The following is a 27,926-nucleotide window of genomic DNA, read 5'->3' on the forward strand; positions in this document are numbered from 1 at the left end:
ATTAAAATTCCGCATCTAAAATCAGGCCATACTTAAGATTAAACAAATTTTTGCACGATTTTTATCATAAAACGATGTCTAGATAGCAAAATTCGTTTATAAAATATATGCTGGAAACGTTTGTTTTTTTAAAAAAATCTTACCATGCACGTTGTGTTTAAAGAAGAACTGTTACAACATTTGACAGAGTTTAGGAAACTGATCGAAAAGACGTCTGCTACTACGAACTTTCTCGTGACGTCACACCCTCCTATCTCTAACCTCTTTGGCGACCATATTGGAAGTCGTCAGTTTAGGCCTTACAATTTAGACTATACAAAATATTGACGTCACGTCGCCGTAGCTCCTCCCTTTTCAGTACCACTATTGAAATTAAGATGCAAAATATCTACCGGGATATACGCGTTATTCGCTAAGTTTCACAAACTCTATTTGCTCCTCATCGTGAAAGCCGTCCGCATTTGGACTGTTCAAAACAGTGGAATCTTTGATAACATCGCACTATATACAGTATATGCGCTATGCAGAATCGTCTTTTGTTTGCTGCAGCAGTTTGAACTAAGGGGAATATAAATTAAAACCCATTGTAGTGTGGTGTACGTAGATATCTTCTCGCAGTTCCGGACGGAAACTTGATTAAATTTCACGGTTTTATTATTCCTGGTTGCCTTAACCTTTCTGTCCGTTTCATCCGTACTGTACCAGGGAACCATATCTTAAAATAGAAGGAAGGAATAAAAGTTCTGCTTTAGCTTTATCTCTAATTCATCGTTCGGTTCCGATTCCGAAGTTGTTTCTCGACCCTTCCTCGTGACAGAGGGGCTTGGCTTGACTAACAAAGTGATTCCTTCCTTTTATTTTAAGGGTATGTGTCCCTGAATATATATATGTATATATAACAAGGGTGCATAGGGCGGGTGCGAATATCATTTGCTATTTCGGTATTGATCTTTAAAGAGATTCGATTCAATCTTAGTCCGTCCGCCACGTCGTTTATTTGGGTCTTAGCGAATTTTCCGGAAATCGAAATTGTCATGGAAACGCTTCTGCCAGCTTTATTCCATTCGTCTCTCTCTCTCTCTCTTTCTCTCTCTTACCTATAGTTTGTCTGTTCCTTCGATTAGTCCCATAACTCACTTACCCTTTTCCCGCCCAATCCCACTTTCCGTTTAACGATTAAAAATTGCATCGATAATGTTAGACATTTAATTCAGATTGGAAAAGTTTTATCTCTTTTCTCTTTGAACCATTGAATTAGGTCTAAATATCGATTAAATATGTTTGTTCCTAAAGGTTTCACTCAAATTTTGAGAAAAGGATTGTAGATTGTAAACTTTAGGTTTTATTGACCATATTTTACTAGAGCAGAACGCCTGTGGTTATCTACTTAAAATTGTACTGGTTATAAATGAATGTTTACCCACAACAAACAAAGTTACACTTCGCTACTCATAAATAAGTCTGTAAGAATTTTTAGAGCTGAATAATTAAAAGAGAACAGAATGTCCACGTATTTATTGAACAGTCTCTAAACTATTTAAATTTTACACAATGAAACGTCTTAATTGTTTTAAACTTCGTAATGAAAGTATAGTTCAAAATGTCTGGGTGCCATTTTCCAAGCTGATTATCAAATAAACTTTCTAGCATACTTGATATCATATTCCACGAAATTCTGTATCGTTTAAGCATCGCATTCAGTAAGTGAAACAATAACTTCACAAATACGTACGTCTATATTCTAGACAAACTTTAATTACACAATGTTCCACGCTAATCGACCATGTTTATTGAATTCAAATATCTTTAGTGTTATTATAAAGAAATAATTTTTTTTATAATTTTCACGAACTCAGCAAATCTCAAAGGAGGTCTAGTTCGTTATTTAATCCGATATACGTGTATTATTTTCTTAAACTTTGCACTTGATAATTTTTTCTGACCGATTTTGATGAACGATCATCCAGTAGGGAAGAAAATGCTTGCCTCCTTAACTCAACAAAACCCTCCTCGAAGAAGAGAAGGTCATACTCGAACAATAACTTCAAAATTGTTATTTCTTAAAGAAGGTCATCTCACCAGGAGAGAATTGAAAGAATAAATTTTTTTAAAGAGCCTAAAAGAGATCACGATTTTTATGAATCTCAAAAGTATATGCAGTGCACCCTCTTCAAATTCATTTTTGTGAAGATTTTTTTGAAGGTGTCGACGTTTAGATTCTATTTTTTACTAGACCTATTATAGGGGAGAGTTTTGACGCTGAGGATCTATTTTTTTCTTTAAGGTATTGAGTGCAAACGTGTATTTGGAGTATACAGGAGGTATTTTTTTAGGGAATAAGCGAGGACCCCTGTAAGGTTTCAAGAGGGCTTTAGGGTAGGGTCCGGGAAAGTTAGAAAACTACACGGGGTCCCCCCGAAACTTAGACGTTAATATAATTATGAGTACGTCAAAATTTTTTACTGGCTTTAACTAATCCTCAAAAGAACCTTCAATCAAGTTAGCATTGTAAAAATTCAGTTTTAAAAAGCAAAAAAAAAAAAAAACTTGCGTGACACCTTAACTCCTTTCAATGGAAATACCCGTGGGATATTAAGACTTGATAACAATCCTTGTGTCAATCTCAGTTTTATCTATACCAGCACGATGTCTGTAAATGAAATAACTTTACGTAACCTTAGATTTTAGTGTATCTTACGAATGGGGCGAGTTTTAAAGTGATATATCTCAATTTCGCAGACCTTCCTACGGGTTTTAGTTTATGGCGCCATTTTGGTGATGTTGCCACTACCCATCTTACAGTACGAGCCACGGTAAGCCTTTGTCTTTACTATCAACTTACAGTGTATGTATAATAATGGGTTTTCAATCAGTAGCATAGCGTGAGTGAGTCTACACTGAACCCACGCTTTAAGCAAAATACGGTTTCTAGATTATTGACAGTTAGATATAAGACCATTCTTCTTCTTTAAAAATAATAACGTCAGCCAATACAGTGACGTATCACCATGAGAAATTAGTGCTACACAAAGCTGGCTATAGCAAAGTCTTATTTTAAACGCGATTGCGAATTGGCACACTGTACCCTTCTCTATAGTGTAACCTCGTAAAGGAAACGGAAAAGATGTTTTTCAGAGGAAGAACGCAGCGATGGTGAAAGCCGGATAGCGTGATGGGGGAAATTATGGGTTTTGGCTTTATGTTTAGTATATACTCGTGATGGGATATGGAATAGGTTGAGAAGCACGCGCTCAAATCTCGTGAGGCATGGAAAAGGTATTCGTTGGCGCGCGCCAAGGCCTAGGACATGCGCGAGGACACAATGGCAGACGATGTATCCGAGCGTACTAACTGGAGAAATCCCGAAAAAGGGTGTTCTTTCAACCGAGATCCCTCGCGATTCGGGATAGGAAACTTTCATTCGCCACGCGTTTTACGCTACACCAAGGTTTTTTGACAATTACCATATGCTTCTGGGAGATATACGCGCGTCATCCATCCATTAGACAGTCTATTATATATCCACAGACCCCCCTGGTTCCAGGTGCGTACTAGGAACACAGGCGACATAACCCCGTTAAATGAAAGATAGGCGTGGATTGGGGGCCCTCGTCTAGTTTATACATTATATACATACAACTACTACTACATATAAACCAACCACCCCCTCTATGACCAGACCCTGATAGCTATAATTAAAAATCTTCCCTTCATATCGTTCGTCGAAGTGTAATCAAAATTTGCATAAAATATTTAACGGCGTTGATGTGCTGATTTCGCGGTATAGCTATAAGGGTCAAGATCACTTCATGGGATTTAGAAGTGTTTCTAAAAATATTTTAGGGTACTTGTAGTTCGACTATTATTGAAGAGCAAAGTTTATTTCAACTAATGAACATATTACTTCAAAATATAATAAAATTTAAGTTTGGCACAAAACGTGTTGGTATAGTGAAGACACTCAAAATGTTTAAAAATCATTATTTGAAGAGGGTTAATTTCATCTTGAAAAATAAGTTAAATTCTAACCATGCGGTTATTAATGTTTTTAAAACCATCAAATCTTTTTCAAGGAATTTCACGAACCACCCATTATTTAAACACGCGATCACTTGATATTAATAAAAAGAATTAAGAAGAAAAACAACACCCAAAAATAACAAGAAATATTATTTGAGAAAATTTCATATCTTTCAAGAAGGTGGTCCCCCCAACTCCAAAATCTCAAGAAAGTTTCAAATCGAACTCGAATCATTGCATACCACCCATAAAAATTGTATTATAATCTGAAGAGTAATTCCACCCCAAAGAAAAGATATGAGGTTGGCGTAAATACTCGAGAAAAACTGACGCTGATAGAGTGCCCAAGCTGTCAGATGGTTTGACGGGCTGTGAAGTGCGCCATTAGCGCCACTGTATATCGAATAAAAACCCCTTCTTTTTTTTCTACCCATACTCCATCCAAACTTCCAAAGAGGTGGCATGGAAGCAAGCACCCATTCCGTTTTGGGTTGCACTCAATCCTCTGGTGATGCATTTTGGTTGGGGTACCTATCTAGACTCAAACTTGTCCCGCAGGAGTTCACTCCTATCTTTGAATAAGATCCCTTTATGCGTATGCCAACCCAAATCAAAAACGAAATACTTTTATGGAGTGTTCTTGAAAAAATTACGTTTTTTGCCCAAAAATAGAGGGACATTTCGTGGTTCTCACACCTTTTCAATAGATTTTATATTTCTGAGTGGGGGACTATTTTTTACACGCCAGATTTAGGCTATCTATTGTGATTCGGTTAAAATGATGCTAAGCCTATTTTTGAATTGGATGATAAAATGTATTCCCTAATAACTAGTCAGAGTTTTAGTATATACAAAATGTATGTAGCGATGGATAATTAATTCAAAATTGCAATTAAGTCGTTAATCCCTTTAAGTTGCGAGTTTTCATCGTTCCCCTTCCGGGAACAGATTAATTTTAATTCTTCGACGTCTTTAGAAAAAAGGAGACTCGTCTCAGCCGTTTTAATTGTATTCGTAAGTAGTTCTTAGAAGGGAATTTGAGTGTCGCGAAAAATCATTAAAATAATTGTCGTTTCCATTGCTAAGACGAATTAAAAACGTTCATCGGGCTTATGGAAATTGGAATATTGTCTGTCAGAAAAAAAGCTATTCAACTGAAGGAGCAAGAATCTTTTGGCGCGAAAGATTGTCACCCTTAACCCTTCATCTTGTTTCTAACGTCCATTGAGCGCTCAAGAACTTAAAAGAGTTTTAAAAACATTAACGAAGAGCGGAAGAGCACGGAGAACGTGCTTGGCACAAGAATATATCTGATTCTCTTTGGACTTCTCTCCCTCTTTTATTTAGTTTAAGTTTTTACTCTTTTACGCTGTTGGTGCAACGTTAGGTTAGGGGTCTCGAGGAGAAGAAATCCCTCTAAAGACACTAGTGCCTTGAGATCGATTGGAATTTAAAAAGCTTTCTGCTTACCGGGGATTTGAATTAAAGTGGTAGAAAAGACAATCGGGTAATACGAAAGAAGCTAAAAAAAAATCTGAGGGAGTCCAGGATTTTTTATCTGTGTCTCTTAGACTCCAAAGGGACGAGTTAAAAGGATTTCTATAAAATTGAGTTGGGCAAATTCCCTTGGGCGGATTATTGGAAACCCTTTTCTGAAGTCTCAGTAAGAATAAGGTTCCTGCATTGCACCCTCATGGATTAATAACAAATAGGATAGAATTAATCTGGATTTTAGCTACGAGTGTGTTTATGCATGTATAACAACAACTTAACTTGCGAAAGAAACAGTGTTCACCCATCATTGGCTAATCTCATAACCTCCTCAGTCAAACAATTCAGTCAACAATAACACATTCTTCGGTTTTGCTATCTATGATGAAAATTAACCCTGCGTTTGAAAACACTATGACTTGTTTATTGTTGATATAATCTTGTTTATTATTTACAATTTACTCAAACCTAATCAGCCCAACATAGTTTATTATACGGTACATCGATTCAGGGATGTAGATTAGGGTTAAAGCATCCCCCGCTATCTTATTTGGATTAGCAAGTCCAGCGTAGCGATAGCTGCCCCATTAGGTTCCAACCCCAAAAACAACAATATCCGACAACTCTCTCTCACTCGTAACGCAATACCCCATCAAACCCCGTATTGCCGGAAGCTACGTAACATTTTGCCTCTATCTTCTCTCTGTACCGTCTGGTATGGATGGCATGGCCTCCCTTACAACACGTATGAATGTAAAATGCATAAACCAGTAGGCATTATACCTTTAGCTCCCGGTAAAGTTGGACCGAAACTAGTATAACATCTCCGCATCCATCCCAAATTCAATTTACAGCGTGTCAGTAACGCGTCTCTGCCTTGATATAATCCCAATTAAATCTAACGCTGGTAGGCTTTAGTAGGTATGGCGTGTTTTAACTGAGATGAAGGCCAACTTATAATCAATCCGACGTTACCCGTTGCCAAGTTAAAGTGTACTTTATCCAGCCCTCTGCTAGGGGAAAGAAACCAACCTTAAATGAAAGAGAGGGTATAAAATGACGGGGAGGGCCAAGTTCCCGTTTATGTCTTTAGCGAGATATAAGTTTTGGGATGAGGGGAAGCTCGGGATGAAAATCAGGATCATCTCTAGCTGGGAGCGAGTATAGTGGATGGGCTAAGGTACACGCGTCTTTGATAGCGTTGTGAAGGGATGGAGAAGTATGGTATAGAGAAGCGTATCGATTTTGGATCCCTCAGCCTCCTACAATCCCAGGCGCGTGTAAATGCTCATCTCCACCCGCCCACGCCTTCTCATCTTATCCTACGGTCGCGTTGCACCCGTAGTTTTCATCACGCTTCAGACAGAAGTTCATTAGGCTAAAATAGACCAAAATTTACTTTCCTTCAAGTTTCGGAAACTAAAATTTTGAGTGACGAAGATTTAAAAACAATCTTCGAGAAATCAGCTTGTTTTGGGGTGAAGAGTTAAAGAGGGAAATTATATTTCAGAAAGATACTGATTAAAATATAAGGATAACGTGTACTTCAACGTAAGTAACTTCTGATAGATGATTGCCACCTATTCCGCAAAGTAGGCATTCGATTTCTCGTCTCTGCAAATTCCGATTGGAGCAACTCTCTCTCTCGCACCATCCTCCCATCTTCACCAATCAACTCGGTGGAGCTCTTTCGTTTTAGACAGCCTCAGTTTCAGTTGGCAGCGAGTTTTCTATAAACTACAGTTATCAGTAACCTTAAAAGAAGTTGCAATCCATAGATGACCAGAAAGAGAGAGAGAGTAGCTTCTGAACTGAGGAAGACTCGGAGAGGCTGGGCGCCCGGTGGCAATCGGGCAAAGAGAAGATCTACGGGCGTATTTCCCTATAGTGCGATCTGGTCTCCCTTGAAATGGGCCGAGTCCATCTCACTTAGAAGCGTTTTAAGGGGGTGAGAAAAGAAGGGGGGAGGGAAATAACAACCCTCTATGCATTTTTTACCCCTGTTTTCTCAGTATGAAATGGCACAGAAGAATAAGCGGGGGTAATGATTTTTAAATCGAAATTTAAAATGAATTTTCCCTGCCTTTAACGTCTAGCGTATTTTAAAGTTGGTGTTTTTTCACGCAGTTTAGCCCAGGTGAGAATGCAATGAATAGAGAAACGTGAACATTTTTGATAACAAAAATAAAATTAGTAGAAAGTACTTGAAATATCATCGTCATTTTCTGACGTATGCTCTTTCAAATATTTAAATTTCTTGGTATTGTTTTATTTAAAAAGGGCATTATTAATTAATTAATAACTTCAACTACCGCACTTCTGAACGTGCTGAACTGGTATACGGTTTAACTATATTGTCGTCTCAGGGTGGGATGAATCTCGGAAGTAAAGATGGAAATCTTTAAATATTTTAGTGAAGAAGTCACCCAGGCATTCCCAGCTTCGAAAGACGCTCTAGCGACTTTTCTACTTTCAAAGTATATTTCCCAAGGAAGAGATTTTTGATAAGGGCTCCCTCATGCAAACGTTTTGAAAAATATTGTATTTTTTCTTTTTTCTCTCTCTTTCGAATTCCTTCGTTTTCTTGAAATGTTTTTTTTTCGTATTTCGAATCGGGTTCTTTTCCCCGCTAATGGAACGTCATAATATTTTTTTTCACTCCTCTATAACGAGCAAAAGAGTTTCGTTTTAATACTATACTTTTTAACGATTTGTGTTGTATACGCCTCAAAATTGTCAGAAAGTTTCGAGGGAGTTAAATTAAGAAGCTTTTTAAATAATTCAATTATAATACCCTTCGTTGAATTTTGATTGGGTTCGTTGCTCGCATCCTTATCTGAAGAGACGTGACTTTATTTTTAATAGCGTATTTAAACTTTCCTTGTAAATTTGTTTTACATTTTTATAAAATTTTGTACGTTTTAAAAATTGTGTCAAGCTGTTTGAACGTCATCTTACTACAGTGTTTTGTACTTCAAACAGTCAAAAACACATCATTATAACCCCCCAATTTCACTCCACCGTCGTTGACAAAAAGAGTGGCCACAGCTCGATGAAGTAGAGGAGTTTATATCGCAACAATTCTTCTCTAAAGACCATCTAAGATCAATACGTTTTTTTATCATTTTCCAAAAAAAAAAAGGTTGAGAAAGCTAAGGAAAGTATGTATGTATATATACGAGTAAAAAACGTTTCCAATCGTTAGACGTCGTCTTGTAAAGAAAGAGGGTGCTACTGACTGCCATAAATAGGAGTCGCGAGGGCCAAGGCTTAGTATTATCCCCCTTTAACAAGCTGGTTGCTATGACAACGCTCTTCTTTTCTGACAGACTCAGGGAGGTTAGAGAGTTGAGACTAGCGAAAGCATTCTAATGAGTGTCCCAGGAATGCTTTTGATCTTTCGCCTTCGCCTAACAAACAAAACGCGTGCTGTCTTTTTTTTTCTTCTTCTTAACCCCCTAAAACTCATATCATCCTACCACCCAGAATGCGTTGCGGATACTATCACGCCTACTGTCGACAGAAAGCGTACACTCTCAACTTTCGACTTATTTCTCGATTGCTGTTATTACTAGTGTTATTTGTCAGTAAACGAACGCTACTAGTCTTAGCTGACAAATTGGCACCAAACGTACGACTTAACTTGAAAGCGCTAAGGATTACCGGACGTATTCGTAAAGAATAAGTCTGAATGAAGTATATTGAACGAAGTTGGAATATTTTTGGAAACAAGAGGTGGACTATGATAAGAGTTTTTTACCAGATAGCGCTTTTTATTTTACCAGATAGCGCTTTTTATTTTACCAGATAGCGTTTTTTTATTTTACCAAATAGCGGATTTTTTATTTTACCAAATAGCGCTTTACATTTTACCAGACAGTGTTATTCTTCAAGTTACAACCTTCAGAGGCTCTGGTCCTCCTTTAGGATCAATTTAAGGTGGATCAGACGAAAGGTTTTCTATAGTGCACTAGGTTCGTTTGGGATGAAGAGAAGCCGACCGCTAGTTACCGCCGATTGAACGAGAAAACTATACTGAAGCGCTCTCAAATTAGCATCCAATGAAAAACCTCCGAGTAAAGTGCACGGTGCCAGGCTCTTCTCTGATGTAATTTAACTAGCGGACCACGTAGGGGTGTCTAAAGGAGTTTAACCAGCATCACGTCCATCCAACACTATGTAGCATTTTATATACCTCACCGACAAAGCTCGATCTCTATAGTGAAAAGGGGTTTTGAGGCGTATTTAAAATGTTTAACAAGGAATACTTTAAATTTTTTTCTTCTACTTTAAAAGGGGTGTATAAACATTAATTATAAATTCCTTACATTCTATACAGTGAGTGGTTTTAAGACATGGCGGGTGAACCTAACCTCTTGTTAAGCCTAAATATAATCAAGAACTCATATAAGACCCGAGAAAGCTCAAAGATAAAACGGAGCTGAAGTAAAAAACGTCTTTCTAAATTTTCAGTACGGTTATGTATCGCTGCCATTTTGTCAAACACTTTACTAGTAACCCAGTGTAAAAGAAATTCCGATATTATAGGCTCCTGTGTCAGAACCATACTTATGGAAAGTATTACAGGGCTATGGGGTAAAATATATATGCAAATCAGGTATACATTAATTTTAAATTATATATATAACCTTTCAAGGGCTTGTTAATTAACCAAATTCAATGCAACAGCTTCAAACAGTGTAAATAGATCCGTAAATTTGTATTTAATTTAATTGAACATAATTTACATCAAAATTATAATAATATTAATCTAGGCACCAATATAATTTAAATTTAATTATTTAATTAAATTCAGTTAAAATCTATATTCATAATTATTTTTTTTAAATTCCTGTGCAGCAGAAAAAACATTTCTACAGGGGCAATAGGGAATACGTGGGGTTATTTCAGCCTGTAAGTTGGCTTCCTAAGTGTTTGCATTTTATTTTTATTTTAAATTTTTTTAAATATAACACTGATCGGTTTAATATCAATTGTTGACTGGCTGTTATTATTGTCGTAATTGTCTGTCAAGACGCAAAAATTCATAATAGATTAGTCAGTTGTTAAACTCAAAATATAGAAAGCTATGCTTAGTCATGGTAAGATAGAATCAAAGTAGCGGTTTTGGGAAGGCATAAACCAGAAGTATTTCAACATCTTGAAAAAATCCGTTTCCTTCCAGAGATTGCGTTAGCGCCTTCACTGTGTAGAGTGATTGAGATTTCCAAACATTCGCTGTTGAACAATCCTTTCCAGGCATGGATTTTTCTCTCAAGTGTTGAGATATTTTTATAGCCTTATAAATACACGCGTTTATTCTATGCCGCTATGAAACTATTTTATCATTTATATTTTAGAAATCATTTATATATATTTATTCCAAATCAAATATGTTTAAAAAACGTTACAAAAAGTTGAAAATCCATTAATTTAGAATAGCTTTAACATTAGGGAAACCGCAATTTTCTTGCCTAGTAAAATTCGTCACAAATTTATTATTTGTTTAGTTTTGCAGCTAACGGTTAAAACTGTATTACGACTAACTTTAATTTAAGCACATGGCTTCGGTCCCGTTTTCTTTCTAAATTTCGGCGCCTTTAGGTTTAAACTATGGATCAGATGTTATACTCTTTTTCAATCTTAGAAAGGGTAAGGATACCCTTAATTCTACCATAAAAAGTACACCCCTTTTAAGCTTGAAACACTAAAGGATACTTTGAAAAACGATGGTACTATCGCTTGTCAACGAGATGAACTCTGTGTTCGCGTTGAGTCATTGAATTCACGTGATTGTTGGGGTTACAGCAGCGAACTAAATGATTGTTTTACTAACTACCGTACATATTTACGTATTAACCTGGTCTGTTTGAACACTTTACCGCGGAAGTTTCACTCTCTTATTTACGGATATGTTGAAATAGAAAAACAATATTTGGGAAGGTTTTTAGGTTTACGTAAACATCTTATAGAAAATGAAGGAAAATAATTTACGCTTTTCTCGACCCCTTTTTTACTGAAATATAAAACACTCTTTTCTTTATAAAGACTTACGTAATCGTCTTATTCGTAATTGCCGCAAATAATTCTTTTGCCAAAAGAAACAAAAACAACTTGTTTTGGAAAGAGTTATATGCAGCTTTGAATTTGAGCTATGATCGTAACTCAAGTTAAGGGTGGATGAAAGCCAAAATGTTCCATGAAATTTTTCCCTAAGGGCCTGAGAAACTGAAATGTTTTATTGGTGACCCCTTAAATTTAAGAAAGACAAATGCTAAATTAATTAAGGGTCATCCTTAAGACACTCGCATCATAAAGGTGGTCCTTAGTACAAAATTTCGACTCAAAACCTCTCATAGAAACGGCTGTACTTGGGTCTCCTACCAACCTCGCCGTATAAACTTGATATAACAAATGTTTTAACACTATACTGTCCCTTTGATTAATAATTTCACTATCACTTTAAGGCAGGGGGATAAATAATCAAATCTGTGATGTACAAAAATGGTTTCAACACTAGTACACTTAATGACCACAATATTTTAGGAACGGCCCTTAATTTGGGTAGGAATTTTCCAGTCGACTGGTCCCTTAGACAAGGTACACCCAGGTATAACAAGGTACATAGCGTGACACTTGCCCGTAAAATCAGAGCGAGGAATTTCAATGTATATAGCAAAGCACCGCGGCGGCCACAATGTCGTTGAACGCCGGACATCGACCAACCTTCCTCCTCGACACTATAGAAGCTCGCGTTGTTTCGTCAGTTCCCAACAAGTAGCCCATAATTCAAAGCCGCTAATCCGCCGTGGCCGCGTGGTACAACGCCAAGCTCAATTGTTACGGTTACTAGAATTGGCGGCTCCGCCTTAACCATTTCGATGGCTGGTCCCAGCATAATACTGACTCTTAGCACGAAATGACCAATAACCAAAAAACAATAACACGCTCTCCGTAGGGGTTACTGCGAGGTCATTTCTTATAAGTGGACGATAAAGATTTTTCTTCCGGTCAGCGGCGTATCTACAGAAACGTATTAATAACTAAAACTATTTGTACATAGTTATTTGATTGTTATCAACTGCAACTCAACTAAAATTAACCTATAGTTTTGATCCATTTTCTAATACATTGTTTCATTTGGCAAAACAACATAACAACACATAAGTATTTTTATTACATTTTTGAAAAAGAATGTATGAAAAATATTACCTTCTTATTTATTGGATTTCTTTTTTTTACTTTTTATGTCTTATCGAAGTCCAATAAAACTTTTTTTGCGCAGTAAAATATAAAAGACCCATCGAGGTCAGAAGGGTTAACGACGTCATGGATCATTTCTGGTTGTGGAAGGAGTTAGGGAGAGAGAGAAGGAGAGAGAGTGAAAAAGAGGAAACCGCGGATTATCTCCGATACCCATTTTTCAATTTTTAAACTCGTATGGGCCTATATTTATAAACTATATTCTGCCCCTTTTGGCCTTTTGTCACTACTCAAATAATGTAAACAAATTGGTAACTAATAGTACCTTTAATGTTCTCTGTTAATCAACGTTATTCGCATTAGCACTTGGCAAGGCTTAGTGATTATAGAGGGAAACAGCATGCTTTAGACAGATTTGAGGAGGACCTTTTAGAGAGGTAGTCAATTTTGCAGTGCATTGTTCTAGGTGCCACTTGTTTCGAACGGAATACCGAATTTAATATGAGATAGGGTCGAAATTTTTGACAAATGAGCTTCGATGTTATCCGGGTATTCCGTTTCCAATTGGTTCTCCGGCTTCTTTTACCAATGGGAGATGTATAGCCCTATCGACTCTACTATGCCAGTAAAGTAGGAAAAATTTCCACCCATTCGCTCGTCAATCATATTTCTTCCAAATCATTCTACCTCTATTATTGGAGTCCCAATCCAGTATTTCTCCTAGAAATTCCACCCTTACTAATAAGATAGGTGTATGTCCTTACTCCTTACCAGGACATTTATCAAAAATATTTCGTATAACTCTTCATTCTTATTTTTGGGCAACGAAATTGACGTACTCTCTCGTTTAATTGCAAAGTTTAATTAGAAAACGGGAATTTTTATTCATTTATTTTGATCGAGAAATCAAATGTTTTCCAGTGATTGAGATGTAAAAGGGGGGGGGATTGGTTGATGATCCTTTTTAATTAAAAGTAGTTAAAAGTGATTAGGGAAAGCTACAGGGTTTTTTTAAGTGATATTCCGTTTTTCTTAATCACACTGTGTGAGCTTTTCTTTGAAGTTTACTTTTGTGTCTGTTTCTGAAGTGAATTTAAATTAATTGCTGTTTTTGTGATTTGGAAATTGAAAGAAGGTAATTAAGAAGCATACATGATTGGAATGATAATTATAATGAATCTAATTTAAAATATTAGTAATTAATTATATTTACTTTGATTTTCGTCATGGAATATACAGTTTAATGAAAATCACTTTCCCACAGAAAAATGGTTAGAAATCTTTAGATGACTAAGCAAAAGAACTTCAAAGCTAAATTAGTTGACTAAAATATTTGTTGATACATTTTGTAAATGACTGAACAAATTCGGCAAATCTTTAGTAGAACACCGCACTCCGTTTGATCTGTTATACCGCGAACAATTCTCTTTGGTTCTCATCAGGGTCGTATTGGAAAAGATTGTCGGGGAAATAAAAAGCGTCGATGTCGAACCCTATCGATTTTTCCACCATTCTTTTAATGGTTACCAACGCTGTTGACTTGATAGAACGGTTCGAGAGGAGGAACCCCTGAACCTAACCTTAATGAAACTTTTTTTCCTCGATACATTTAGGTGTTGTTATCCGATGTTACTTCATTCGAAGTCCGTCAAACTTAACTGTATGACGCCAAAACGGCCAAAGTAGAAAACCATTAGGGACATTGTGTTTATATTTTTCGTGATGAATTTTGTATTATTATGTAGAACATCGTTAAGGGGGAATTAATGCACAGTTTGCTTTATTTTATTTATTTTTTTTGCATTCAGAATCAACAGATTGTGATTAATTTTAGATTGTTTTTCACTTAATGAAGTTTGTTCGCTCCTAAAATGGGTCATTCCTAAAACGACATGTGAAAATAATTTAGTTTAAATTTACAAATTCTCATAATAGGATCGTGAAGTATTTCTAACTCAACGTGTTGGTCGATCTTACAGAGATATTTTTCGGGTACAAAACAGTCTTCGAACTTTGTTTAAGGGTATTGTGGACCTAGCACCTATTCCGGCGGCAACCTTCTCCGGACCCGGTTGCTTAATGACCTTTATGAATAATCGTCATCGTAGGTTTAAAGAGTAATTATCGCAATTTGGGGCGAGCACCACGAGCGCCGGCGTTCAGGACGCCCCTCCCACTTGTGAAGTGGATTAATGGATTTTGTACTTCTTCATTCGACTTTTAATGATACCGACGTACGCGTCCGTCGCCTTTTCTTCCTAACTAACTCTCTGGCGAAACCCTCTTACACTGTTACACACACACTCTTTAAGCCTTGGCCCGTGTATACCAAACTTTACCCTGTTAAGTTTCGTTTCATTAGTCCCTTTATTCAAACTAATTGCTTCCTAAATTATTAAAATTAATCGCCCAAAAATTTCGTTGAATGAAATATAATTAGTTGGTCGCGTCCAAAAATAGATCAATAATAATATAGACCAATATGAGGCGTGGTACGTGGCGCTTTCCGCGACGACAAAATAGAACGCCTCGCGTTAGTCCTTAATCTAAATCCAATATATATGAAATTAGCCCTGAAACATAGACCTTACCCAATTCCTGGACTTTGAAAACTTGACAGTTTGTGTAACGATATTAATTTTTCAAGATAAATTTTACCAGTAATTCGAAATAGATTTTACGCAATAGGAAAATAGGCTTAGTAAACACTGACACCGCTTCAAATATGTATGAAAATTATGCCAATACTATAGACTAGAAATATTAAAAATTTAAAACTTCAACAGTAAGTAAACTCCCTAAAAATTTACACACAGGTCATCTTTCACCGTACCCGAGGGACCACTAACTTAGCTTACGTTATTACACGTAATCCTGAATCGGTGTAGATCGAGGAGATCGGAGAGTGACTAGCCCCTCGACTACACCCAAGTCTACAAACGTTTGGAAAATAAATACAAAAATGTCACGGTTCGAATCGACTTTAGTAGCAACTTTATAACTCGAGTATAAGTACTGACTTTCCCAAACATGGAAAAATATTTTGAATTTTTGATTGTCACTTTTGATTGGATAAGATGGAGATATTTTTATTCTCGAGTGTAGCTGTAACCAGGCGCGAGCGCGTGGGTGATTGTAAATTTTCAAAATAAGATCATACCAATAAGCCTGTAAATCTCATTCGATAAAAACGTATATACGAATGGCTTTGACTTTAGTCGAAACATAAGTTGAAATCGCTTCTTCAGTAAACTGGAGTCAGAAAAACCAGTGTTCTAAAACTCCTGGTGGGTGAGATAGCGGGATGTCCAAAAAAATATACTCTGTATCTTTCTCTATCTCTCTCATATCCGAATCATGATTGACGATCTAGGGATTTTCCAAACGGTTTTTGATTGAGGGCGAAAAGAAAAAAAAAAAGATACTAGAAAAAATTCCGTCCTGATCTTTTTCTACTCTCTTTTAAATCGACGTATTTTAAGTTTCTTTAGATATTCTTCAGTTTTAATGTCATTTTTTTATGTATTGTTCTTTTGGTTTATATATTCCCCTTTTTCCCTTTTTTTTTGTATTGGATATATAAGGTTCTTTCTGGTTATCTAGCGAATTTTTTTATGTGGAATTTATACGATGGTGGATATGTAATTGAGAAGGAGCTAGCGACGTCTGCCTTACAGCTGAATGTACTTAGGATTCAGTTCTCTACATACCGGACATCCTTGTTTTGAAAGATGTCTGATGTATAAAAATTTCGGGTTTTTCTTTATAACATTTGTGTAGGAGAGTACGTTTTCCTGATGCGATTTAACGGTTTTTAAAAATTAAATCTTAGATAATTGAATTAGTTTAAAACGAAAATCGTTATTCCAAGCAGTGAAGCAGTACAGTACAAGGCACCATTTTTAAAATTCACCCCTCTAACAAATCCCACAAGTCTTAAAAGTAAGAAAAACTAAAGATTCTGTTTTATCTTTAACCGTATTAAATTTCTCATTCTTCGAAATAAGAAAAAAAAAAATTATCTTTGTGGGTGTAGAAAAGCAACTATCGTCTAGTCTGCTTTTCCCCCTTAACTAAGGAATGACGAATTTGGCCTTTTGGCTTCTTCTTTTTCTTCTTCTTCTTCCCCTTATCTTTTTTACTAGGACTGAGAAGAACGCGTATTTCGAATTCCCTTCACAATTTTTTACCGTAACATCATGAATGTGCTCAATTTCTTTCATGAATATTTAAACACTAAGTAACAAAACCTGCACGATTTAGAAATGAACTGAAACGTGTTGTTTTTGTCTAAGGTATGCCATAAGTTCATGAGATATGTTTCATAAGCTTAACACGATCAATACTTCTTAATACTAGAGACTTACAGATAGAGCTAGTTCGAGAACGACAAGCGAGAATTGAAGTCTTACACTCGGTGGTTAATTCTGCAGGACTTCCGTCTTCCTATTTAGTCTGCTTACTAAGCCTTTGACAGCGCTTCACCAGGCGTCGCTTTACCTCGAATCTATGACCTACATCACTTAATGACAAGCTCCAGTTTGTAACTAGTGACAAACTTATGGTGAAGATATCTTATGAACTTATGGATATACTGCGTGCATTATATCCATTGACAATGTTTCAACGCTCTTCAACGTTCCAAGGTGAATTAAATACACACAGTATTTCTTTTTTGGTGCGATAAGTGAAGCTTCACCAAGGTCGGTTGTAACTTGCAAGCTCATTATAATATTTTTTATATATGTATTTTTTAAACACAATTTTGGATGTGGTCCTCGTTTTTACTGATATTTTTGACATATCACATTTAAATCAATGAAGTTTAAGCTGCGTTGGTGAAATTACAGCTTCCAGTGTACCATAGTTTTATCTGTGTTACTATATGCGAGTATTGATTCATCATCGAACGGACAAACTACCTCAGCGAAACTTTTAGAAAAATGTCATATTTTTTTATCAGAACTTTTTCTATCCTTATGTAGGTCATATGTCATAGTGTCTGGCCTCATATAGAAATTGATTTTTATCACAATTTTTCTTTTTCCTTTTTTTTCTAAAATGTCGTTAGGGGTGTAAGTAAGGTTTGGGGTATTTTTCTTTTTCTTCTAAAAGCCCTAGTTTTTAGGATAAGATCTCTTGAAAATTACTTTTCACGGTCTTTTAAAACTTCCGTAAATGCTTTGATATTAATAGAGTATGTTGGAACGTAGACGTGGGCCTCTAAACGACAGATTACTATAGATAAGAGTACTGTTTATTATTAGAAATAAAAATAAACGTAAATACCATTACGTAATAAATTGAATATGAATATATGAATTAATTTAGCGAAAACAAATTTTCGAGTCTATTTACAAGATCTGATAAAATCATTCTATGGGTTGTTTAGTTTATCTTTGGATCGCAGACAGGATTCTTATCTTAAATTTTGATCAATCGGTTTACGTGTTTCCAGAATTACTTTTAATTAAAGAAAGGGTGCTTAAAATTAACATAATCAAACCTACATTCAATAAGACTAAATTATCTATACTATCACCATGCTGGTTTCAGGCAAGAACAATTCTTCTAATCCTGACCAAAATTTCTATTATTGTTAAAGAAAGGGTTCGTAAAATTAACATAATCAAGTCTACTTTCAATAAGACTAAATTATCTGTATTATCACCATGCTGATTTCAGGCTAAGACGCCGGTATATTACGACAGCATTTTTTTAATCCTGCCCAATGAAGTGTGAGAAGGGAAAAAATTAGGAGAAAGCAGTCTAGAGAGCTAGAGGGAATGAAAAAGGAACCACTTGGGCGTTCCACATAATAAAGTCATCAGGGACAATCGTACCTCTTAACTAAGACGAAAAAAAAAACCCCAAAAATAAACGCAAATTCTTCATTTTTGTTTTTAAAAAATTGAGAACGCGAGCGCGGCGGCGGCGGCAGGGCTTGTTTATTTTGGGCACAATGATTCTTGTGTTTATGGTGACTGCCGCGCATTTTCCCCGCATACACTCGTCTTTCCTACCCATAGACCTTTTTGAAGAGCATAACGTCATAGTTCGTGAATGACTTAAACAACGTTGAATAAGTCCAACTTGCCAAGCTAGACGAAATGCTTAACGAAAATAGTCCATAGATTCTCCGTATAGTCAAGTCTTTCCGACTGCGAAAAGTCGTCACGCTATTTTAGCTACGGCTCCCATCTTTGATGTTTAAGACGTTTATCAGTCTCGCTTTGAGACAAAAAGGTCCCTCCGCCCCCGTACCATCGTCACACTCATCTGGCAAACTAGTCCCTATTTAAACCAAGGTTATAACTAGTTAAATACAGTAGGGTAAACTCTGACAAGTGATGAAGAATGACTTCCGAACGAATCTTCCCGACACCATCTCCGAAATAAGCCCAACAAAGCTAACGTTGTAATTTAGTGTTAAAGCTTCATATGAGTCTATTACGTTATACCGTTATGTGACCTTCAACCCTGCAATATTTATAATACGAAGACGCCAAATAGTTCCCAACAAAATTTTGTATGAAATCCCTAGCGTATTTATAAAAATAACAACAGCTAGCCAAAGACATTAATTATGAAACAAATACTTTCCCAGGTTAGGGTGTTGACACGAGTTTGAGATAAGCAATTAATTATGATTTATTATGCAGGTCATACAGGTTATCAATGCAATGTATACAGGGGTGTTTTAAATAAAATTAAATTAAGAAATTAATAAAAAAAATGCTAGTTAAATTGAAGGGGCCATCCGTAAAACAATTAATCAATCATAACTACAAGACGGTGACCCTTAGGGCAAAATGTCACAGAACATTTTCGGCTCAAAATCGCTCAAAGAACATGCTCTGAATTTCTTACAGACCTTCCAGAAACACACCCTCTGTAGGTTTTTACGTAAAGCTTCGGTTTTTAAAAGACTAGAAAAATGCTCCTGAAGGTACAGATACTAAAACGTATCCCAACGCCCGATATTATGAAATTGCATGATTTTAACGCGCAACTTATTTCATTCTATATCAAATAGAAGCTCTTAAGAAGTGATCTCTTCAAATTTTCATTATTATCTTTTTCACACAAAGCAACTATTTTGCGCTGTCGAGTGTTTTATCGGCTATTGATAAGAACATTTGGGATAGGAACGTAAAAGTAAAGAGGCTTGAAATTTATTTTACTCGCAGGGTGACGCCGCCTGTATTTATTTTATACGCGTAATATGCCAATCATTTAATATCGCTTAACTGTATAAAGATAAACGTTATCTTCGACACAATACAGAAGCGGATTTCGCACCTGTGTTTGGCCCTCTTGATGATGGAGTATGAAAAGACAATGTTATTTTCCTATAAGACTTGTATAATATCTATAAATGTTTCGACTTTACCAGAGAATCGATTTTGTGAAATATTGTGAACGAAAACTTGAAACAATCTTAGTTAAAGCTTTGAAATTTCAATACAGGCAACAGGGTGGCGTATTTGAGTATCTGTGCATGGTTTGGTCATCCTTATTGACTTCAAACAAACATACATATCCCATTACTAAATCATTCTTAGTTACCCCATTACTCGTACGATCTTTGATTTGTTTCAAATCGCGCTTTCAGAACCATACAAACAGTCAAGTACAAATCAATAGCGGGCTACCTGTAGGGTTTAATAAATCATTACATATCTATATGGCACGCGTTTCTGGTGGTCAAAGCCTTATGGATCTACGGCGGCGTATGACCGTCGTGCTTGTGGTGCGCTTCATAGCCGCGTGTTCATACAGAAAAGAGTTTCATTCTTACCTGTATCCAAATTGGAACGGTAGTAGGTGGGTCAGTCTGGGTTAGGAGCTGGAAATGAGCAACATGGCCACTTCCTCGAAGACCTCCGCAGGGTTAATGGCTTCCTCGAGGTTGCTGGTGCCGCTTTCCACCAATGTCTCTTCCTTTTCTACTTGCTTTTCTCTCCTCCCAGACTTCCTAGAATTTGGAAGCCGCCGATACCGGTTAGATGAAACGGGCAGACCGTTCTATTTCTCTCGATTCTTCCTCTCTACTAGCCTTATCTAAGCCTAGGTTCTGTTACGCGTACCCTAGGCTGCTGTAGGTTGTAATGGCAATCTCCGACTGCCTGCCACTGAAAAATCGATCGAAAATCCCGCGCTTTACCAGCAGAGTAAGAAGGAAACCATGGTCTAAACACCCTCCTCTTCCCAATTCTAAAACTAGGAAGCTTTTTCCTGCCTCTCTCTGCCTGCCCTACCTACCACAACACCCATAAGGTTAGAAAGGACGTCCGCGCGCAACTCTCTTCTCCAAAGACTACCCGCGAATGCCTTCCGTCAGCTCCTAATCCGCCTACTCGGCCATCCTACTACACTTGGTATGTTATCTTAGATGGAAAGCTACTAAAGATAGTGTTTTTCCTTCTGTATGGATTAATACTGCCGGCGGCATTTTTTTCGGCGTGTCTGAAAATGTCAAGGGCTCCGACACTCGAGACGCAATCCTGGAATTAATATACCTAATCTCTAATTTTCACAAGAATGGACGGTGCTTAAATTACCAGTTTGTTTAGTTTAACAACTGAAAGTCCTTCGAACAGACACTGTTTTTAATTTGAACTTTTAAATGTTGCCAATCTTTCACTAATCTTGCGCCAGTGTTGACCCTCTCGATGCACGTAAATATGGCTAAAAGCAAGCAAGCGCACGCGAGTTGTTCTCAAACTGGAGGTGTCCAGGGTATTTTCACCTCCGGTTTATTTTAACAGATTGATTTTTACGCGCCCTTTTTACCCGCGCTTTTGAATTTATTATTAGTCTCTTTTTCCCGCCCGTAACGTTGTTTCGAGGTAATTTAGTTATCGCAAACATTGGGCTTCCCATAAGCTCTCTTGTGTATTATACAATATTACGTTTTGTGTTTTGCTATAGGGCGTCAAAACGAGGCAATGAATTCTAAATTTTCCGACTCCAGTTTGTTGAAACTAAAGGTTTCCTTCACGGGGGCCTAATTTTTTTTATTTATTCTTTATAGCTCACTTAAGCTATATAATAAGATAATCCAGAGGCGTAAGCGTTACCCAATTAAACGTTACAGGGGGTTTAAGCGTAGGGAGAAATATTAAGCATCGGCAGTGCATGGACTATTATCAGGTCCTTTGCCTTATCAAACAATAAATTCATGCAAAAGATATAAATTTTCATAATTAACTTATTGCTCTAATAAAACTGCCAAAAACTGAAGTGCCTGAAAATCCCTGAAATTACTGCCTCATCTCTAAGAGGGGAGTTAACTGGCGAGCCTGTGGTTATGGAAACGTAGTTAGAAGTAGTCTAAGGGATGACTACGAGTGATAACGTTTCAGAGCCTTCATTAAAAATATGGGTAAAGATGACTGAAAAATACTGATACTGTTGGGATATAAAAATACTATAAATTTTCAATATAATTGATAGATGTAGATGTCGTAAAAACGACTTCATCAGTTGGATACATTACAAAATGAGTTTAAAGGGAGAGTGTAACTTCTAATAAATTCAGCGTGAACCTCTACTCTCCGCTTTCGTGAAGATTGGAGAGAGGGTCTCCTCACTTTTGGCGCCCCCTATGGGCGGCGTACGTTCGTGAGTCTAAAATGAGGGAAACCATCCGCCTCCTTCAATATCTAGGCGATAAAATGGTAGTCGAACACCAGTTAACGCGCCATAAAGTTCTTAGAATGGCCGCTAGAGGGACCCGGGGAAAACCACTGCCCGGCGTTTTGTCTAAAACTAAAACGGGCGGGACAACCCTCTTTTATACCGCTCGCTATCCAGCTAAGCCTAACTTAATGTGTCCCGGAGTTTGGGGCGCGAGAACCGCAATAAGACTTTGGCACCGTGCTTGCAAATATTACCGGGGGGGGTTGGGGCAACGAGGGCGAGGGGGGGGAACGGATTATGTCCACGACCATCCTATATCCTCCTCCAACCATCCCTTCAGGAAGTACAATTTCATGGGTATACACTATACCGACCACGGAAAATAGGTTTTAAAAGTTTTCCAAGGTGCTATTATATAGGACTAACGTACTTTTTGGAGTGTTTTGTTTTGGTTATATAAAGTTTGCAATTTTCGCATTTTTCCATCCCATAAAATATAACTGGGACTGCTAAGCATTACTCCCATTGGTGCTGAAAGTCACGTGATAACGGTTAATGAAGTAAGAGGGCCAGAGAATCAGGAGTAATTTCCTAAGTGACAACGGACAATGTTTATTCATATCCGGTACATTTCCTATGAATATATAATAACCTAATTTGCAGAAATTGGAAAGGTCTAGACTATATTTCCATTTATAAATAGACGTCCAAATATTCACTAGCCAGTCAAAATTTATCGTTTTAACTTTAAAACGTAAAGGTTTGACACGTTAAACTTCTACTCACTTCAAATGATTCTTCAGGGCATATGAAGCTAACAAACTGTCGAATTTTTCTAGGAAAATTGAAACTTGAACCATTTTTAGCCCTTAACTTCTGATAATTAGTTTCTCTTTCGATTTTTTTTTAAACCCCGATTTCTAGACTAAAGATTAAACCAATTTAACTGTATAAATTTTTAAGGAATCTTTCTTATGAAAATATTTTGTGGTTTTTCAAACACGAATTTAACGAGAAAGAAAGAGAAAAAAAAGAGTGAAACTGAAACAAAAAGAAGAAAAATTTAGTCTCGGAATAATCTTCTTTTAAACTCATTTAGTTTTTATTTTTTCCCGCTCCTCCCTTGGTTCGCTTTTAAACATTTCTTAAAAGAAAAGGAGATGGCGGGAAACGAAATGGCGGTAAAAAGAAGAAAAGGCGGGAAAATGGATGAGACCCAAGGGTACGACAAGCGCGTGCGGATACGAAACGCGGGAGAAAAACGAAAGAAAAAATTCTTCCATTAAAGACGTTGGAGCGCGCAGAAAAGAAAAACGCGCGAGCGGGGAAGATGTCAGAGAGAGGAGGTTCATGCCAAAATGGACGTTTCCGCGTGCGTGCAAGGTAGCACGAGGAGAAGGAGAGAAAGAGGCGGGAAAGTAGAAGAAGTAGGCCTGGAAATCCCGCCAAAATGAACGTTCTCTATAGTCTAGCACGCGCTGAACGCAAATGAAGGGGAGCGAGGGGCTTCCGAACTCGTCTTTATCGATTCACATGCGCCTTTTACATTTTCTGACAATTGCCTACTGCTGGTTTTAGACCTTGTCTGTCCTTATACCAACAGTTTGGAAAAAACACCAAATCGAACCTTTATACACGCGACGTCTTGTTAAGTAGCTAGGTATATCCATGTGTATACAGTGACTCTGGCCCCAAGACCAGGCCATTTTCCCACCTGTTTACCAGAAAGCAAAGGTCGCTTGAACCCTATAAGGACTAGGTTGGAGACCCTCTCAGACTAATGGAAGTATCTTCCCTTCCTGAAGCTATGTAGTCCATTTGGCCGCTTTTTTTTTTTTTTTTTTACCTTTTTTGGCCATTTTTTCCCTCTTCAGCTTCTGGATTTCTTTATATCACCAAGATGCGCTTGCTTCTTCCACGATCTTCGACGTTCTTTTTTTTCGTCACAAAATGATCGAATTTCTGTAGGATGGAAAGCACTTCCGGGAAAGGGTTATAACCTAAATGATCTCACTAGTAGGATGGGGAAACGCAAAAAGCCTCTTTTGATGCTTTAAAAATAAGTGGATAGGTCTAACGTGTAAAGAGGTTATCATTTTATATTAAAATTAGTGAGATTAGATATTAAAACTGCCGGCAAGATTCGGAATTAGCATGGATAAAAAGAAGTTCCGGTTTAATATACTACTTCCTACTGCTTACTTCCAGGAAATATTTGTCGGCCTTTTTATTATAATATCGCGATACTCTTCAGTTATTTTTCAAAGGAAAAATATTACTTTAGATTAAGGAAAGGAATTTTTCCTTTCCTTTTCATCGTACCATACCGTCTATACAGCTGTTAAGACTGATAAGACTCCGACTTCTGAAGTTCTCTGTTTTCAGAGGAGTATTAAAGCTGAGTAGCTTAGTTAAGGAAAAGAAGGAAAAGGGACTAAAGGAAGTAAAAAACGCTCGCTAAGGATCTTTGTTTGCGGAAAACTGGAGAGTCTAGAGATCAAGCCATCCAGAGCTCCACAAAGTATTTCTTAGAAGCTAGTGGGGGTTGAAAAACTAGGAATCAAAAAATCCTCTTCTAAAATCGCCGACTGCATCACTAAAAGTAAAAAATTGCCTCGACTTTCTTCTTGGCCGCGTGGCTATCCTTCAACTTTCCCCTTTGCTGACTCCCCGTTGCACCCATTGCCATCCCAGGGTGCACCCCTCTACCCAAAAGAAACGGGGATACGGTGGAGAAATTTCGATCAGATAAAAAAATTTACATAAAGCTTGTCGGCTGCTTTTTCCGCTTTTTATTGTCACGGAAATAACGGTCCAAGTTTTCAAATGCACCCGCTTACTTTTCTTATTTTTTTTTATGCCAAGTCTTACCATGCAGTGACACTCAAATGAGGGGTTTCTGAATTTTAAATCAAACCAGAAACAAAGAAACTGGAATTTAATTACAAATCTATTTCATTCTAGATTAAGTATAAAAATTGAACTGAACTGAATCTATATTTATATTTATAAACAATGAATCTTTTTGGGAATATTAAAACTATAGCCCTGTGTCCAATCGATACTGGAGGTTAGAACCTTTTGGTATACAATCCCCTTACAATGTCCATGCTCTACTGCAAAGGCTTAAAACTTGTTAGTTTTTAACTGGTTACTTTAAAACAAAATTTTCCACTATTTCTAAATAGGCATGGCCTATTAGATTTTAACACAAAAAGTCTGGGTTACAAAATAGGCATGCATGGGTCTTTCTGTTTCTTTAGAATATGGTTTTTCGAGAGATGCGGGGCTGTTCAAGGAGATACATTTAGAACATTTAGACTTTAAACGTCTGTGAATCGTCAGATCGTAAATTTTAAAAGAAGGTTAACAGACGGTATTAGGTACTTCATTTATAGGAAAAAACACGTTCCAGCTCTGCGGAATTGTCATGAAATACGCTCTGAATTCGTGACGATGTTTTGTTATTATTTTTTTAAAAAGAGCATTAATAAGTGAGACAATTCATTTCGTATGAACAATTTCAGAGTCACTTATAGTATACTTTAAGTAAACACTCGATCTAAAACTCTAGAGAAACTAAATTAAATTTTAGATCATTATATCGCAGAGAGTATTAATTTCAAGCAATGAACTTCTATTGTATTTAAATACCTTTTCATAATATTTTGAAACATAAATCGTCTGATAGAAGTAAATAAGAGTGGTGGTGTATCTAGTTTCGAATATAATATTAAAGAAGCTATGGTCCCCTTGGAAAAATAGTCCGAGCGTTTTTGGTATTAAGGAGTCTAGAAAATTCTTCCATCCCAAGGGTCTCTGACCATAAATCAGTTCTCCCAATTTCCTTGCAGAATCCCAGAATCCAGACGCGAGCATGGGCTGGCGAAAAGCACTAGATATCCCTTCTAATTCCATCTGGGATGGTGTCAGGTTTAACGTTACTGGGGTAGGAAGGGGATCTTTTAACTCTTTTTACAACCCTCTGCAGAATACGTGGCTTCATTTTATGGATATAGAAGAAGGTTTTGTATTTATATTATCTTTAACGGTCTTACGCCTTTTGCTAATAAGCTGCTTCCCCGGTTTATGTATCTCTGTATATCTGACGTTTAAAATTATAACAGATAAGCTTAGTCTTTCTAAGGCATGCATTTTTCTAGAAATCAAAATATTTTGCTTTCTAGATAGCTGAAATTGATTGCTATCCTCTCTCTCTACTCCTCTTCAAAATTACGAATACAGACTCTTTGCTTTGTCCCGAAAGGGTTTCTAATGATGTACAGTTTATTTTTACTGTCATAGCAAGAGGTATGTAATCATGAAAAGGCTTAACTTAAATGTACTTTGAATTGTATACGACAAAAAATATTTCTTATTACCGTTTTTCCTCAAGGTATACGGTTTTCATTAATGACAAAAGACAGATTGAAATTTTACGATACCTCTATATATGTTTTTGTCTTTTAAATTTAAATTTATATAAAATAATAAAACTCTATCCTTAAAAAGCAATTTTTTCTTTCTCTTTTCATCCCAGGTATTCATCCATCTTCCGTAGTTGAGAATGGTAACTCCAATACTGACAGACAGTATTTTTAGGTAAGCTACAGCTTCTTTTTTTTATACGCGTTAACCCATTCTCAACCACCAACGAATATACAAATTCTTGGGATTCATTTCCCCCTAGTGTTCCATCTTTTATTCCTCTGGTAGGTTTTTGTGGAATGGGAAAAGAAGGGGTTAGAATGAGATCTTTATTATGTAAAATCGTTTTTAATGACTTCCGCCCGTTTCACGGTTTCACCTCCCACTTTACCAACGTGCTTTTGGTGGTACAATTTTCCTTGAGAAATTTTAAGACTTAGAAAAAGAATGAAACTGCGAACAGGTTTTCTAGCTTGTTGATGCGGGTAAAATCTTGTCTTATAAGCAAACTCTTCTATTTCTCTCTCTCATCTTTCTTGTAAATTCAATTTCACGCCATAAAGTTTCACGTTCTGCGGGGGATTAGAATGCAATTTCAAGTTTCAACACCGACCAATGTAAACTTAAGTTTTGGTTGGAGTTTGCGTTTCCGAGTTTCTCCGATGTTAAGCCTTACTCTTCAGGGATTTTGTTTATTTATGTAACTTTGTTATAAACCGGTGAGTTTCGTCATATAAACCTCTTCAAGGTAATCCATAGTGTCCTAAGTTCATTATAACCTAAAGTATATTAGAAACAGAACAATTAACTGGCCAAGAACTGAATAACTGCAACTGAAAGTAAAGTTTTAAATATTTAAAAATATGAAAATGAAGCCAGATAAGTAATTAGTTTTGTTATTTGAAAATGGAAAATAAATAGGCAATTTCACCATATGATGAAGTTATGATAACTAAGTCACCTTCAGAAGGCGTTTCCTCCATCTTGGACGTATTCTTCTGCAGATACAGTCAAAGATTAAATATACCACAGTTTATTTAATTTCTTATACTACTACCAAGGAGTGATATATAGTTTATTAGGGAGAAGGTATAAATTCGCTACATTTCCAGCTTTATCTCCAGTCCAAACGTAGGTCC

The 27,926-nt window shown here is 36.7% G+C and overlaps 1 protein-coding gene across 1 annotated transcript in view; it reads right to left on the reverse strand.

Annotated features, from left to right (window-relative positions):
• Window positions 1-21,045, reverse strand: part of LOC149654152 (frizzled-5-like) — a 37,763-nt gene extending 16,718 nt beyond the window's left edge. The window contains exon 1 of the mRNA XM_089845547.1: window positions 20,516-21,045. The gene's annotated coding sequence lies outside the window, so the exon portion shown is untranslated. The remainder of the gene's footprint in view (window positions 1-20,515) is intronic.
• Between the last annotated feature and the right edge of the window lie 6,881 nt (window positions 21,046-27,926).

Source organism: Phalangium opilio, unplaced genomic scaffold, assembly GCF_054372755.1.
Source record: "Phalangium opilio isolate 3A_F unplaced genomic scaffold, DU_Popi_V2 ptg000079l_1, whole genome shotgun sequence".
In the NCBI taxonomy this organism is placed as follows: domain Eukaryota; kingdom Metazoa; phylum Arthropoda; class Arachnida; order Opiliones; family Phalangiidae; genus Phalangium; species Phalangium opilio.